Raw genomic sequence first — 15,345 nt, 5'->3', positions numbered from 1 at the left:
GCTAAAATATGCTTCATTGATTTGTGTGAACCACAGCAACCTCTTTGCACATAATAAACGCAGCAATGTGATAATGACCAGATAGTGTGTTAGTCAGTGATGTCCATCAAGACAGACTGTTGGTCAGTCCACAGAGGGGAAACTCTACTCTCTTTTCAAAAATCATGCCCTGGACTCAATTTGCAGCCACTAGAACCCTTAATTCAGTACCACCTCAGCGTCGCTGACAATATGACACTCTATTGGTACAACACCAAGGCCAAACCCTTCTGATCTCCCCTGTAGTGAATTCGGTGGCTGATGAAGGACATCAGTTTGGTTAACGTGTTGCCGGTATTTAAAGGAAGGTGGTAAGGAAAAGCCAGGGAACTATAAATCGGTGAGCCTGACATTGGTGGTGGGCAAGTTGTTAGAGGGAATCCTGAGGGACAGGATTTATATGCATTTGGAAAAGCAGGGACTGATTAAGGATAGTCAATATGGTTTTGTGCATGTGAAATCATGCCTCACTAACTTAGATTGAGTTTTTTGAAGAAGTAACAAAGAGGATTGGTGAGGGAAGAGCGACGGACATGATCTATATGGACTTCAGTACTGCGTTCAACAAGGCTCCTCATAGGAGACTGGTTAGCAAGGTTAGATCACGGAATAGAGAAAGAACTAGCCATTTGGATACTGAACTGGCTTAAAGGTAAAAGACAGAGGGTGGTGGTGGATGGTTGTTTTTCAAACTAGGAGCCTGTGACCAGTGGAGTGCCACAAGGATCGGTGCTGGGTCCACTACTTTTTGTTATTTACATAAATGATTTGGATGTGAACATAGGAGGCATGTTTTGTAAGTTTGCAGATGACACCAAAATTGAAGGTGCAATGGACAGCGAAGAAGGTTACATCAGAGTTCAATGAGATCTTGATCAGATGGGCCAGTGGGCCAAGGAGCAGCAAATGAAGTTTAATTTAGATAAATGTGAGGTGCTGCGTTTTGGAAAGGCAAAACAGGGTAGGATATTTCCACTTAATGGTAAGGTCCTGGGGAGTGTTGCTGAACAAAGTCACCTTAGTGTACAACTTCTTAGTTTCTTAAAAGTGAAGTTGCAGTTCGATAGGATAATGAAGAAGGCATTTGGTAAGCTTGCCTTTATTGGTCATTGCATTGAGTATTGAGTTGGGTGGTCATGTTGCGGCTGTACTGGACATTGGTTAAGCCACTATTGGAATACTGTGTGCAATTCTGGTCTCCCTGCTATTGGAAGAATCTTGTGAAACTTGAAAGGGTTCAGAAAAGATTTACAAATATGTTATCAGGTTTGGAGAGTTTGAGCTGTAGGGAAAGGCTCAATAGACTGGGGCTATTTTCCCTTGAGATTCAGAGGCTGAGGGGTGAACTTACAGAGGTTTACAAAATCATGAGGGGCATGGATAGGATAAATAGACAAGGTATTTTCCCTGGGGTCGGGGAGTCCAGAACTAGAGGACATAGGATTAAGGTGAGAGGGGAAAGATTGAAAAGGCATGGAAGGGACAAAGTTTTCATGCAGAGGCTGGTGCGTGCATGGAATGAACTGCCAGAAGATGCAGTGGAGGCTGGTACAATTGGAAACTGAGTTCATCATCGGACTAAATGGTTCTTGACTGTCAGTTAAAACCTATCCCAAGCCAGTCTTTTAATAACTCTCACACTTGTTCTTTTAAAAAGTAGCAAGTTTGCAAATGCAACCTTTTGCCTTTTTGCTTTTGGCCTTGTCATGCCATTGTCCTGGATATCACTACTGAGTGCTGGTAACACTATACACCAGGCATGTTAAAAAGCAGGAAATGGCAAAAAGCAATGGATAAAGAACAACAAGACTATGGGGGACAGGGTCAGTGTGAAAGCAAAGTATTAGGTTTAGGAACAGAATGAGGATTCGCATTATTTAAGAGTGTAAGCTGGACCAGACAAATGGTAGATTACCCTTCTGCAGTGGTTCTAACAGAGTCAGGAGAAAGTGAGGACTGCAGATGCTGGACATCAGAGTCGAGAGTGTGGTGCTGGAAAGGCACAGCAGGTCAGGTTGCATCCAAGGAGCATTCCTGATGAAGGGCTTATGCCCGAAACGCCGATTCTCCTGCTCCTCAGATGCTGCCTGACCTGCTCTCCTTTTCCAGCACCACAATCTCAACTTCTAACAGGGTCAGCCAGGTGGACCTCAGAATATGAGTTCTCAGATTGAGGCTGTTAATCTGGTCCAATCAGGAAGTCCTGGGCTAACAAATATAAACAGGAGTGTTGCTGGGTCTGTATTGTCTGCACTTTTGTATGTAACAGTACTGTCTAATGTACAACTCTCACTGCTGTTGTCTCCTTATATCTTTGTGAAACTGGGATTTGAGGTTTGTCCTCATGTCCCTGTAAACTGTTTGAATGGTAGGGTTTGGGGCCTGGCTTTGCTGCTCCTCTCCCTTGTAAAATTGCTGTCTCTTGTATGTAGCTGTAAATGTAACTGTTTGTTGTAAACTGTTTTTGTAATTTGTTTAATAAAATATAAACAGGAGTGTCAGATATCCTGTTCATTCTAATTGCTGGCTCTGAGCAAACCAGTACTATGAACATGTAAATAAAGGGTGACTTGAAATGGGATACCGGCCTTTGCGGAGATATTTCACTTCCCTTATGCATTTTCTGTCAGATAAATCTTTGGGGGAAGATGGTGTGGTGCAGCAGCAAGTCAAACTACAGAACAACCTCGGTTATCTGAACGTCGATTATCCAAACAAGATCTGAAGGTCCCGTAAAAATGTTATCCGTTATCCGAACAATCAGTTATCTGAACAAAATACTCCCCCCCATCTCGTTCGGACAATCGAGATTGTTCTGTGATGCTCTGGAGCACTCCATGGCAATGGTTGGAACTAGAACTTTCCACAGAGGGTGGTAGGTGCCTGGAACAGGTTGCAGCAGAGGTCGTAGAGGCAGGCGTGGTAGATTCATTTAAGGTGAGTCCAGACTGATGCATGAGTAGTTAGGGAGCAGAGTGATACAGATCCTTCGGATTGGGCAATAGTTTTGAACAGTGGATTTGGATCGGCACAGGCTTGGAGGGCCGAAAGGCCTGTTCTTGAACTATAAGTTTTCTTTGTTCTTTGTTCTAATTAATCAACATGGAATTGACGCTTGATGCAATGAGCATGACTGTGCAACTGTGACCAATTGTCGTAAAAATTCATCTGGTTCACTAATGTCCTTAAGGAAAGGAAATCTACTGCCCTTCCCTGGTCTAGCCTATATATGATTCCAGACCTACAGTAACATGGTCAATTCTGAACTGTCCTTAGAAATGCCTAGCAAACTACCTAATTCAAGAGCAATTAGGGATGACCCATAAGTGCTAGCCTTGTTCTTCTTGCACTCATCCCATCAAAGATTAAGGCTTTTTTTAAAAAAAAGAAGCAAGACATTTATAAATTGTTGCTAAATTTGTTAAATTTGTCATGTCTAGATATTTTTGCTTTATTATACATGTTTGCAATGGGATAGGGTTAGGGTAGGCAACAAAATGGTGAACCAAATGGGGCAACATTTGACTATTTGACTGTTTATAGGAACTGCATATTAAAATGTGATGTGCAGCCGCATGGTAGATTCTGAACTAGTTATCAGAAACAAAACAAAAGGACATTTAAAGTTTTAAAATAAGACAAATACGCCAATAGGAAGGTAGATTCAGGTGTGAGAGAAAGGTAAAAGAATAGGCAGATAGAAAGGGCACCGCTCTGTTGAAAGTCTACTGATCTCGGTTTATGTGATCGACATTATATCCAAGGAGGTGAGAGTGAGGACTGCAGATGCTGGAGATTAGAGTCGAGAGAGTGATGCGGTAAAAGCACAGCAGATCAGGCAGTATCCGAGGAGCAGGGGAACCAATGTTTCGGGCAAAAGCCCTTCATCAGGAATAAGGCTTGTGAGCTGAGGGGGTGGAGAGGTAAATGGAGGGGGGGGTGGGATTGGGATGCAGGTAGATGAGAGTGCAATAGACAGGTGGAGGTGAAGGTAATGGTGATAGGTCAAAGAGATGGGTGGAGTGGATAGGTGGGAAGGAAGATGGACAGGTAGAACAGGTCATGAGGGCAGTGCTGAGTTGGAAGGTTGGAACTGGGATATAGTGGGGGGAGGGCAAATGAGGAAACTGGTGAATTGATGCTATGGTGGTTGGAGGGTTCTGAGGAGGAAGATGCGGCGTTCTTCCTCCAGGCATCAGATGGTTAGAGAGTGGCGATGGAGGAGGCCAAGTACCTGTATGTCCTTGGCAGAGTGGGAAGGCTTACTTGCAGAGCACTTCAGAGAACATCTCTGGGACACCCACACCAACTAACCCCACCTCCCCATGGCTGAACACTTCAACTCCCCCTCCCAGTCCGCCAAGGACAAGACTCAGTGCACTGTTCCAGCTCCTCCTGCTCCTGCATTCCAAAATGAACTTTAACCCTTTTCTATTAACCCCTTCAATTCTCAAGCACATCCTGCTGCAGCGCTACCCCTAACTAAAATGCAACCCCATTCTTGTGATCTCCCTATCTCCAACTTAAGGTTCACTTTGCATGATCGCGAAAGGCATGAAAAGCAAAGCCCCAGGATTTAGTTTACCTTTCCCACACAACTTCACATTTCCAATAAGTGTGCTATATTAAGAAGTTAACAAGAAAAACAAAAATGATTCCAGTAACCATCTTGGCTACTTCTATTGTAAATATTAACAACCTGACACAGCTCTGCTGCGATAAATTATGTTCCAGTACAGTTAACAATTGGTTTCAGAAAACTAAAGAAAACAAAAGATCATGGTGGAGAGACTCAAAAAGGTTTATTTTCGACAGATCATAAAAGTTTAATGGAAGGTTTAATATAGATGACCAAAGAAGATTTGTAGCTCAGGTTGAGGTTCAAGTTGTAAGGTTGCTCACTGAGCTGGAAGATTTGTTCTCAGATGTTTTATCACCATGCTAGGTAACATCATCAGTGAGCCTCCGGTGAAGCGCTGGTGTTCTGTCCCGCTTTCTATCTACGTGTCTTGGTCTGTTAACGTGGGTGATATCATTTCCGATTCATTTTCTCAGACGTTGGTAAATGAAGATGGAATCATGGTCTCCTTCAATGTAACGACCCTGTTCACAGCAATTAACATCAGCCTGGCCAAAGAAACACTGGCCTCACGACGAGACAAATCAAGGACACAAACACCAGACAGCACCAACTTCATCAGCAAGGACAGTATCCTCAAAGTAGTAGACCTGTGCCTTATTGCCCACTTCATCTTCAATGACAAGACCTACAAACAAATCAACAGGACACCCATGGGATCACCAATGTCAGGATTCTTAGCAGAAACAGTGATGCAGAGACTAGAACGAACAGCCCTCCCCACAATCCAACCCAAGCTTTGGGTCCGCTATATGGATGACACCTTTGTCATCACGAAATTACCAAATTAGAGGAAACTTACAATATCATGAACAACATCCTTACTGGCACAAATTTCACCAAAGAGGGAGAGAACAACAACTGACTCCCCTTCCTAGATGTCACAGTGGAACGAACAGTCAATGGAGAGCTGTAGACCAACATCTACAAGAAGGCAACTCACACTGACCAGATGCTCAACTATAGGAGCATTCATCCCAACACCCACAAACAGAGCTGCACCAGGACATTATTTAAATGGGCCACAACTCATTGCAGCACCCAGGAACTACGAGCAGAAGATGAAAAGTACCTATATAGCATATTCAAGAACAACAGGTACCTGATGAGCACAGTCTACCAATTCTTAAAACAACAAACCTAAACAAGAAGACACAACACGCCCAGAAGCTCTAGCCACACTAGCATACATCAAAGGCATCTCGGAGATGATGACCAGACTACTCCAACTCCTTGGCATCACAAACCTACCAACACACTGAAACAACTACTGATGAACCGAAAGGACCCTGTACCAGCAGCCAGCAAAATGAATGTCATATACAAAATACCCTGCAAGGACTGCGACAAACATTGCATTGGCCACCAGGATATGCGAGCACCAACTCGCCACCAAAAGACATGACCAGCAGCCGCTAGTATCCTTACACACAGACGAAGAAGGACACCACTTTGACTGGGACAACACATCCATCCTGGGACAGGCTAAACAGAGACATGCACCGGAATTCCGAGAGGCCTGGCATTCAAACTGGAACTCCATCAATAAACACATCAATTTGGACCCCATTTACCAATCTCTGAGAAAAAGAACCGAAATGATATCACCCACCTTAACAGAACAAGACACATAAATAGAAAGCAGGACAGAACACCAGCGCTTCACTGGAGGCTCACTGACTACGTTACCTAGCATGGTGACAAAACATCTGAGAACAAATCTACCAGCTCAGTGAGCAAACTTACAACCTAAAGCTGATCAAAATTGAGACAGCAAATAAGCAGAAACTATTTGAACTGGCAGAAGGGTCAGTAACCACAAGACACAGATTATAGGATAACTGGCAGGAGATGCTAAGAGTGGAGTAAATGAGGAAGATTTCTTTTAACGTAGCTTGTTATTGTGATCTCCAGTGCACTGCCTGAGAAGGTAGTGGAAGCAGGATCAATGATAACTTCCAAAATGGAATGAGATAAATACTATGGAGAAACAGCAAAGGGAATGGGGATTTATTAGATAACACTTTGAAAGAGCTGTCACAGGCACACTGCACTGAAGCCAAGAGCTTTTCCCAGGGTAGGGAAGTCCTAAACCAGAGGGCATAGGTTTGAGGTGAGAGATTTAAAAGGAATCTAAGGAGCAACGTTTTCACACAGAGGGTGGCACGTGTATGGAATGAGCTGCCAGCGGAAGTGGTGGAGGCTGGTACAATTACAGCATTTAAAAGGCATCTGGATGGGTTTATGAAGAGGAAGGGCTTAAAGGGATGTGGGCCACGTGCTGGCAAATGGGACTAGATTAATTTATGATATCTGATCAGCATGGATGATTTGGACTGAAGGGCCTGTTTCCGCGCTGTATTACTCTATGACTCTACAACTCTATGACCTCTTTTGTGCTGTAGTATTCCGAGGATTGATGTTGTGAAGCTAGGCCCAACAGAGTGGTATGTAGGAGACTAGGTGCAATGGTTAGTGGACCTAATATTTAGAGCTCCCAATTTTCAGGCAATTTAAAGAAAAGAAAAATTCATTTGGATCCCAAATTGCAAATTACGATTATAATGCTTGATTCAGTTTCTGTTTGAGAAAATTGAGTGAAATCTCAAAAGAATTACTCTCAGAAAAGGTCCAATGACTATTGTATCATAAGCAGCATATCAATCCGAGAGTAAATCGAATAGTCCATTGTGAGAGTTTCCCCATGTCAATGGATTGTGCTGTTAGTGTAACTCAATCATTGCAGTACTGAGGGAGAGCTGTGCAGTTGAAAGTATCAAATTTATGTGATATTTTAAATGCAGGGTCCTCCGAGTGGATGCAATAGATTCTGTGACATCATTTCAGCAACGAGGAGCTGAGTTACCGCCGATGTCCTAGATGATACTTATTCTTCATCCGACATCACAAGGGAACACATTATCTGGTCATTATCGGTTTATAGGATCCTGCTGTGCAACAGATAGTCTGCCACATTATTTCATTCATTCTTGGCACATGGGCATTGCTAGTATCTATCACCTATCCCTGACTGTCCTGGAAAGATTGGAGGTGAGCCATCTTCTTGAACCACTGTAGTAAGTGGGCTGCCTCAACACTCAGGGGGATTTGGACCCAGCAACAATGAAGAAATGGCAATATAATTCCAAATCAGACTGAGATGTCCCCTATAGCATGGCAATTACCACCCTTCTAAAAAGTACTTAGTTTACTGTGAAGAGCTTTGAGACCTCCCTGAGAGGTGAAAGGTGCTACATCAATGCAAATTTTTACTTCTTCCTAACTTGAGAAATGCTCAGTTGCTGGACTTCAGGGCAAGAGGGCTGCTGTGTATCCTGTTCACACCCATTTACATTAGATAAGATTCCCTACAGTGTGGAAACAGGCCCTTCGGCCCAACCAGTCCATACCGACCCTCAGAAGAGTAACCCACCCAGACCCATTTCCCTCTGACTAATGCACCTAACATAGCCAATTCACCTGAACTGCATATCTTTAGACTGTAGGAGGAAACCGGAGCACCCGAAGGAAACCCATGCAGACACAGGGAGAATGCTTATAGCCGCAGATTATCAAGCATTGTTACATTGCATTTCTTGTGGGAGCTTATCATGCAGAATTCAGCTTTTGTCTTTCCCACAATACAGTAAGCTGCACAAAAAAAACCTCAGTAAGCATACAGCAGCCTGGGGCATCCTTTCTGGGGCATCCTTGGATCCAAAGAAGTGTGACAGAAACAGGAGTTCACACTTTGCTCTGGGTTGACCTACACCTCATTCATGACTTCACATCTCTCGGTGCCTTTAGCTAACAGAAATAAGCTACACTCCATTTGATTTCATTGAAGACCCAGAGGATTCCTCGCACCCCTTCAAACAAATAAAGCAGCAGAGAGTGCAAATGAAAGGGCTGAGAAAATAAAACAAGGAATTTGAGTTTAAATGTTCCTGTGACGTTCCGATGTGTCAACAGGCACTGCGCCAAAGGATTAGCTACTTTCGCAAGTCTGAAGTGTGGCAGGATGCTGAAAGAAAACAATTTATTGGGAGGAAAGGCAATTCCCATGAGTCTCACCACAGTGATAATAATGGCAGTATCCCTGACCTATGAACTCTTCAGCCCCTCCTCCCGCAAACTCCCTTTCTTTCACTGGCAAAGGTTGAGTTGAGCAACTATGCAGCACGGAGTCAAGAGGCAATGTGGCAAGAGCACAACGTTCCCACACTCCCTCGGCACAGCTGAGCACAGGGGACTAAATTTGGCAACGGTCTGTGCACTAAGATTGGATCCTGGGAGTTGGCATTACTTCAGCAGAAATGCTTGCTAAGCCCGCTGCCCCTGCAAAGGTTTAAACACTCTACTGGGCAATGTGCCAAGAGGGCGGTGTGGCCGAGGGAAGTCTTGCCAGCTCCCTGGGATTCTTAAACTTGCAAAAGCCACAACCCGTCTGTTTAATTCAGATTCAGCAGCACTCATTAAAACAGTAAGATCTGATAAAGAAGCCATGAATGGAATATGGCTTTGTTTAGTTGCGTAGATGGCTGATTTTTGCAGAATAATGCATGCAACATTATTCCTCAGCTTCTTTCGTTCTTATAATGGGCTCCCAAGTCAGCCAGAGTGAAGCATCAAGGGATATGAAGCAAAGGCGGGAAAATGCAGTGCATTGCAGATTCGGCTCCAGCTGAGAAGTAATTCACCTCTCTATCATTTCCACAACATCAAGAGATTCCAAAATGCTTTAAAGCCAACCACTGTAAATGCAGGAAACACAGCAGTCAATCTACACATAGCAAGTTCCCACAAACTGCAGTGATAATGACCAGCCAATCTGTTTAGAATACTGAACAGAGACAAACACGAGGTGCAAGTGAGTACTGCAAATGCTGGAAATTAGAGTCAAGAGTGTGGTGCTGGAAAAGCACAGCAGGTAAGGCAGCATCTGAGGAGCAGGAAAATCGATGTTTTGGGCAAAAGCCCTTCATCAGGAAAGGGACAAACACTGTCAGGGCTCTTGGGGTCCAGTGACAGTCTCTATTTTCAGAGCCACAAGGTGTGGGTTCAAGTCCCATTCTGCTCCACAGGTGTGTTGTCTAACAGATTGTTTTTGTTTTTAAAAGTCATTGTTAGAGTGATATCTAATTTCTCTGTGGAGTCAGACCCAAGGGTTTGAATATCTTATTCCTATTGTCACCACATTATCATTCTGTGATTCTAAGCACAGTACACAAAGTGCAGAGTTATTCCTGTGTCTTTGATGTGACGGCTTTACCCAACGACAGAAGAACATCCTCTCTTCTACCTGTGGGACAACTCACATTTGCAAAAACCAATTTCGCCTTGTTGTATCACCAGGCCAAATTCCCAAACCCATCCTAAATCAATGCAGCTTCATGTTTGCATGAGAGCCCACAAGGATCTGAGCACCAACACAGTCTCCAGAACCAACCCTCCCAAACTTGGCTTGGTTTGGCTTTGTCTTTCCCTCTCACTACTTCATCCACCACCACGTATGCTCCGTCACTGGTGACAGATCTCTCAGCAACATTCTTGGTCCATCATTAGGGACAGGGCTGCCCATTGTCACAGAGTCATAGAAATGTACAGCACAGTCCAACTCATCCTAAATTAATCTATTCCAGCAGTTGACCCATATCCCTCAAAACCCTTTCTATTCATATAACCATCCAGATGCTTTTTAAATATTGTAATTGCACCTGCCTTTGCCACTTCCTCTGGCAGCTCATTCCAGATGCGCACCACCCTCTGCGTGAAATTGTTGCCCCTCAGGTCTCTTTTAATTATTTCTCCCCTCACCTTAAGAATATGCCCCTTAACTTTTGAACTTGCCCACCTGATGGAAATACTTTGTCTATTCACCTAATCAATACCTCTCATGATTTTATAAACCTCTATAAGGTCACCTCTTAACCTCCTATGCTCCAGTGAAAAAGTCCCAGCCTATACAGCCTCTCTGAATAACTCAAACCCTCAGTTCTGGCAGCATTCTGGTAAATCTTCTCCAAACCCTCTCCAGTTTAATAATCCTTCCTAGAGCAGGGCAACCAGAATTATACTCAGTATTCCAAAAGTGACCTCACCAGCATCTTGTGCAACCTCAACATAATGCCCAACTCCTACACACAATGGTCTGAGCAATGAAGTCAAGCGTGCTAAATGCCTTCTTAACCACCCTATCTACCTGTGATACAACTTTCAAAGACTATGTACCTGAGCCCATAGATCTCTCTGTTTGACAACACTACAAAGGATCAAGATTAGAGTGGTGCTGGAAATGCACAGCAGATCGGGCAACATCCGAAGAACAGGAAAAATCGACATTTCGGGCAGGAGCCCTTCATCAGGAAAGGGCTCCTGCCCGAAATGTTGATTTTCCTGCTCCTCAGATGCTGCCTGACCTGCTGAGCATTTCCAGCTACACTCTAATCTTGACTCTAATCTCCAGCATCTGCAGTCCTCACTTTCGTCTAACACTACAAAGGGCCCTACTATTAACTGTAAAAGTCCTGCTCTTGTTTGCTTTACCAAAATGGATCACCTTGCATTCATTCAAATTAAACTCCATCTGCCACTCCTCGTTCCATTGGCCCAATTGATCATGATCTCTTTGCAATCTTAGATAACCTTCTTCGCTGTCGACTATACCACCAAAGTAGTTGGTGTTGTGGAAGATTTCAATCATTACCAATACGTCTGAGCTCGGCTTGTTAGCAGTCCTCAAGCAGTAAGGTTGGGGAGAGGTCCTGAGGTGCCTAAGAGCTCAATGCAAAGAAAGCTCCAGAACCAAAAACATTATGGATTCCAGAGATGAAGCCATCCTATCAGGCTGTTGAAGTGTTCAGGGATGCCATGCGAAAAATAATGAGCTGAATAAGCAGCTTGTTTTCAGGGTCTCATGGAGACATTAGCTGAACGAAACAGCATCTGGTGCATGGGCAGGAATTGGCCAGTGCTCTCAGTCCTTTGTCAGGAAGCTATGAGCTCATGATACACAAGAGTGCATCTCCGATGCTGTACAGTGGGATTCTGTAATGTCAGAAATGTCACCTTTAGTGAAACCCTCCATTCTTCATTAATTCATACTGCATAGAAAAGGTCCTTTAGCCCATCAAGCCTGTACTGGCAAAGCTACACTAAATCTCCAACCTTCTTGTTGGATTATGTCAAAGAATCTATTGCATGATTCAAAGGAGAACAGGGATTTTCCTGGTACACTAGCCTGCATTAATCTTCAGCTGAAAACAGCAAATTCAAACTTCCTCCCAACACTTGCTGTGCAATAAGGTTTTTCCTCATGTCACTTTTGCATCTTTGACTAATTACTTTCAATCTATTTGAGGCTACAACACTAGATCTCCCCTCCACTCTTTAAATAGTGCTATGGAATCTTCACCATCCACCTTAGAGTGTAGAGAAGGCCTTAATTAATCTTTCATTTGAATTATGGCATATACAACTGTGCAGCACTCCCCTGGCACTCACTCACTCAAGAATTTTCTCCTGTCTCTCAAATCTAAAACATATTTAGCCAGGGGACACAGTTGCAGAATAAGGAGGGGGCGGGGTCATTTAGGATTGAGGTAAGGGGGAATTTCCTCACTGAGGGTTGTGAATCCGAGGAATCTTTTACCCCAGAGAGTTGTGGAAGCTCAACCACTGAGTACATTCAAGACAGAGATCAATTGATTTCTAGGTATTTATCAAAGGATGTGAGGATTATATATTAAATGGGGTTAGGACTATCAGCCATCATCTAGATATAAACACAGAGCAAAGAAAAAAGGAGTGAGGCCATTCGGTCCTTTGAGTCTGCTTTGCCATTCAATATGATCAGGGCTGATCATTCAAACTAGGGGGCATAGGTTAAGGGTGAGAGGGGGAAGATTTAAAAGGGACCTAAGGGGCATCTTTTTCAAGCAAAGGTTAGTGCGTGTATGGTGTGAGCTGCCAGAGTAAGTGGGGGAGGATGGTACAAATTACAAAATTTAAAAGGCATCTGGATGGGTATATGAATAGAAAGGGCTTAGAGGGATATGGGCCAAGTGCTGGCAAATGGGACTTGATTAGGTTAGAATATCTGGTCGGCATGGACGAGTTGGACCGAAGGGTCTGTTTCTGTGCTGAACATCTCTATGACTCAGTACCTGGTTACTGCTTTCTCTCCCCAATCCCTTTGATCTCTTTAGCCCTAAGAATTATACCTAACTCCTTCTTGAAAACATTCAATGTTTCGCTCTCAAGTGTGTTCCATGGCAGAGAATTCCACGGGCTCACCACTCCCCTGGAGAGCAGGCTCAGCAGGCCGAATGGCCTCAAGCCACTCCTATTTTCCGTGTAACCTTCCAAGCCATGGGCAGTGACAAATACATCACACACACTGCTTAGAAGTCAATCCCACTGCTGACACTGAAATAGGCAAATACAGCACGATGTAGCGCTACCTCTATCCCTCCAATATCCTACATACAGTTTGTAATAACTCAGCTCCTCTATGTTCCTACTGGTCACAGCCTTTGTTTCTACTGCATTTTGCAATTCAGACTGCACCATTTCAATAACAGGCTCCTCCTTCATTCAGTCATCACTTGCTCCAACAGTACAACGTCTTCCCGTGACCCTAAGCTAAAGGTCAAGATGCTCTCATTGCACAGAGAGACAATAGGACATGCAGAGAAAATAGCAAAGCAGAGACGAAAAGGAACATTGTCACATGTTTTTTTGTATTAGCCAATCAAAGAGAAAAAGAAAGCAGGAAGGGAAGAGAGGCAGAAATGAAAGAGAAACGGAGAGACAAAAGAAAAGAAGAGAGAGAGAAAGGTCAGCAGAAAGAAGAAAAAGAGAAATTTGTCTTGGGCAATAAAAGTGAGACACAAGCTGAAAACACTTGGATTTTCCTAGATTCAGCACCCCCACAGGCAACACCTGCAGCAAGGTTCATTTGCCAACTCAGAAGCAGGCTTTCGCCCAGCTGTTTTAGTAACTCGGCGTGTTGTTAACTCTCAGCCAGAGCCATACCACATAATTACTCAGTGTCACGACAAAGTAAACCCACATAAACCCCAACAAAGGCATCTCCTCCTGTCCAGACATAGGAGGGAAAGGCAGGAAGATGGACAGAAACACGCAGAAGGAGAGACACAGACTGAGATAGAGACACAGAGAAACAGAGAGACACAGAGAAACAGAGAGACACAGATAGTGATACAGAGAGACAAAGAGAGAGAGAGGGACAGGGAAAATTAGACAGAGACACACCTAGGCATAGAGAGACAGAGAGAGAGAGAACGAGAGAGAGAGAGAGAGAGATAGCCAGTGATACTAGAGAAAGGGCAGGGGGAGGGTGGTGACAGGGAAACATAGACAAACACAAACAGGGAGAGAAACAGAGAGAGAAAAACAGACAGAGGGACACAGACACAAAAAGGCAAATAGACACAGACAAGACAAAGACAAAGGCAAAGAGAAGCTCCCCATGATGCGACATTGCTTAAAGATTATTGGAATGCCCTCTCTAATTGTTAGCTGTCTACAGTAGACATTAGTCCACTGTAAACTGCAGGCATGTCCTGAGCTGTGGCCAACTGTACTTCATCTGTCAACTGCACATTTGCACTGCTCAAAGTAACTGGGAACAGGAATTCAAGCCAATTATTCCCATTCACTCTCTCAGCTTCGACAGGAAGTCAAATAACTTCCACAGCAGTGACTGCTGAAGGATTGCACCTGGGATCTTCCTGATCTGTGACAACTCAGAGCACTTGAGCAAGTTGCCATTAGATTTCATTATAAACATACAGCCTGACTGAGCTGACTGACTAACTAGTCAGACTAATAAACTGCTCATGAAAGGACAGCCATTCATGTATCACCGTTCACAGCCATAGAAGATCCCAAAGTTCTTTACAGCAATTCTGAAAGGCAGCCACAGTTCTAATGCATGAAAAATTTATGCAGCCAATTTATGCACAGAAAGCTCCCACAAACAGCACTGCATTGGTGATCAGATAATCTGCTTTTTAATAAATGAACCTAAATGAGACATAAACACTGACAGGAATAATTCCCAGTTCATCTTCGCACTACTGTCCCTTACACCTGGCCCAGGACATTGCCTCTTTTTAACATCTTATTTCCCACACACCCTCACCCCCACAACACCGCAAAAGTCAAAAGCCCTCCGTTTGAACTCATTTAACCTGAGGCAACAGTGTCAGCACCAGGCGGACACAGGCTATCCAGCCTAACCAGATGCACAGAATTCACGTGGGGTAGAGTGTTGTTCTCCCACCATCACCTTTGGCTGCATCAGTCTAGAAGCTGATAGGCAACAGACACCAAAACGCATCAGTCTAATACAGGAAATCTCTATGCCTGTAAAAAGTGCCAAGACAAATGATACACGACAGTAATTGAGCTAAAGCAACTTGTGTAAACTGTCCTGACTTTGATTTTGCTACTTATGATGGCTCTTTGCCTCAATTACTGTCTCCAGTTTCACTCTGTCATCTATTATGCCATGTATTATCCCAGTTAGTGGGCGGCATGGTGGCACAGTGGTTAGCACTGCTGCCTCACAGTGCCAGAGACCCAGGTTCAATTCCTGCCTCAGGCGACTGACTGTGTGGAGTTTGCATGTTCTCCCCTTG

At 43.9% G+C, this 15,345-nt stretch overlaps 1 protein-coding gene across 4 annotated transcripts in view; it reads right to left on the bottom strand.

Annotated features, from left to right (window-relative positions):
• LOC122555663 (rho guanine nucleotide exchange factor 26-like) overlaps positions 1 to 15,345 on the bottom strand; it is a 216,337-nt gene that overhangs the window by 189,438 nt on the left and 11,554 nt on the right. The window lies entirely within an intron of this gene.

Source organism: Chiloscyllium plagiosum, unplaced genomic scaffold (genome assembly GCF_037043375.1).
Source record: "Chiloscyllium plagiosum isolate Xiang-an unplaced genomic scaffold, Cpla_swu_hap1 HiC_scaffold_13, whole genome shotgun sequence".
NCBI classification, from domain to species: Eukaryota; Metazoa; Chordata; class Chondrichthyes; order Orectolobiformes; family Hemiscylliidae; genus Chiloscyllium; species Chiloscyllium plagiosum.
Note: the sequence above shows the minus strand (reverse complement) of the source record. Positions and strands in the feature narration are given on the sequence as shown.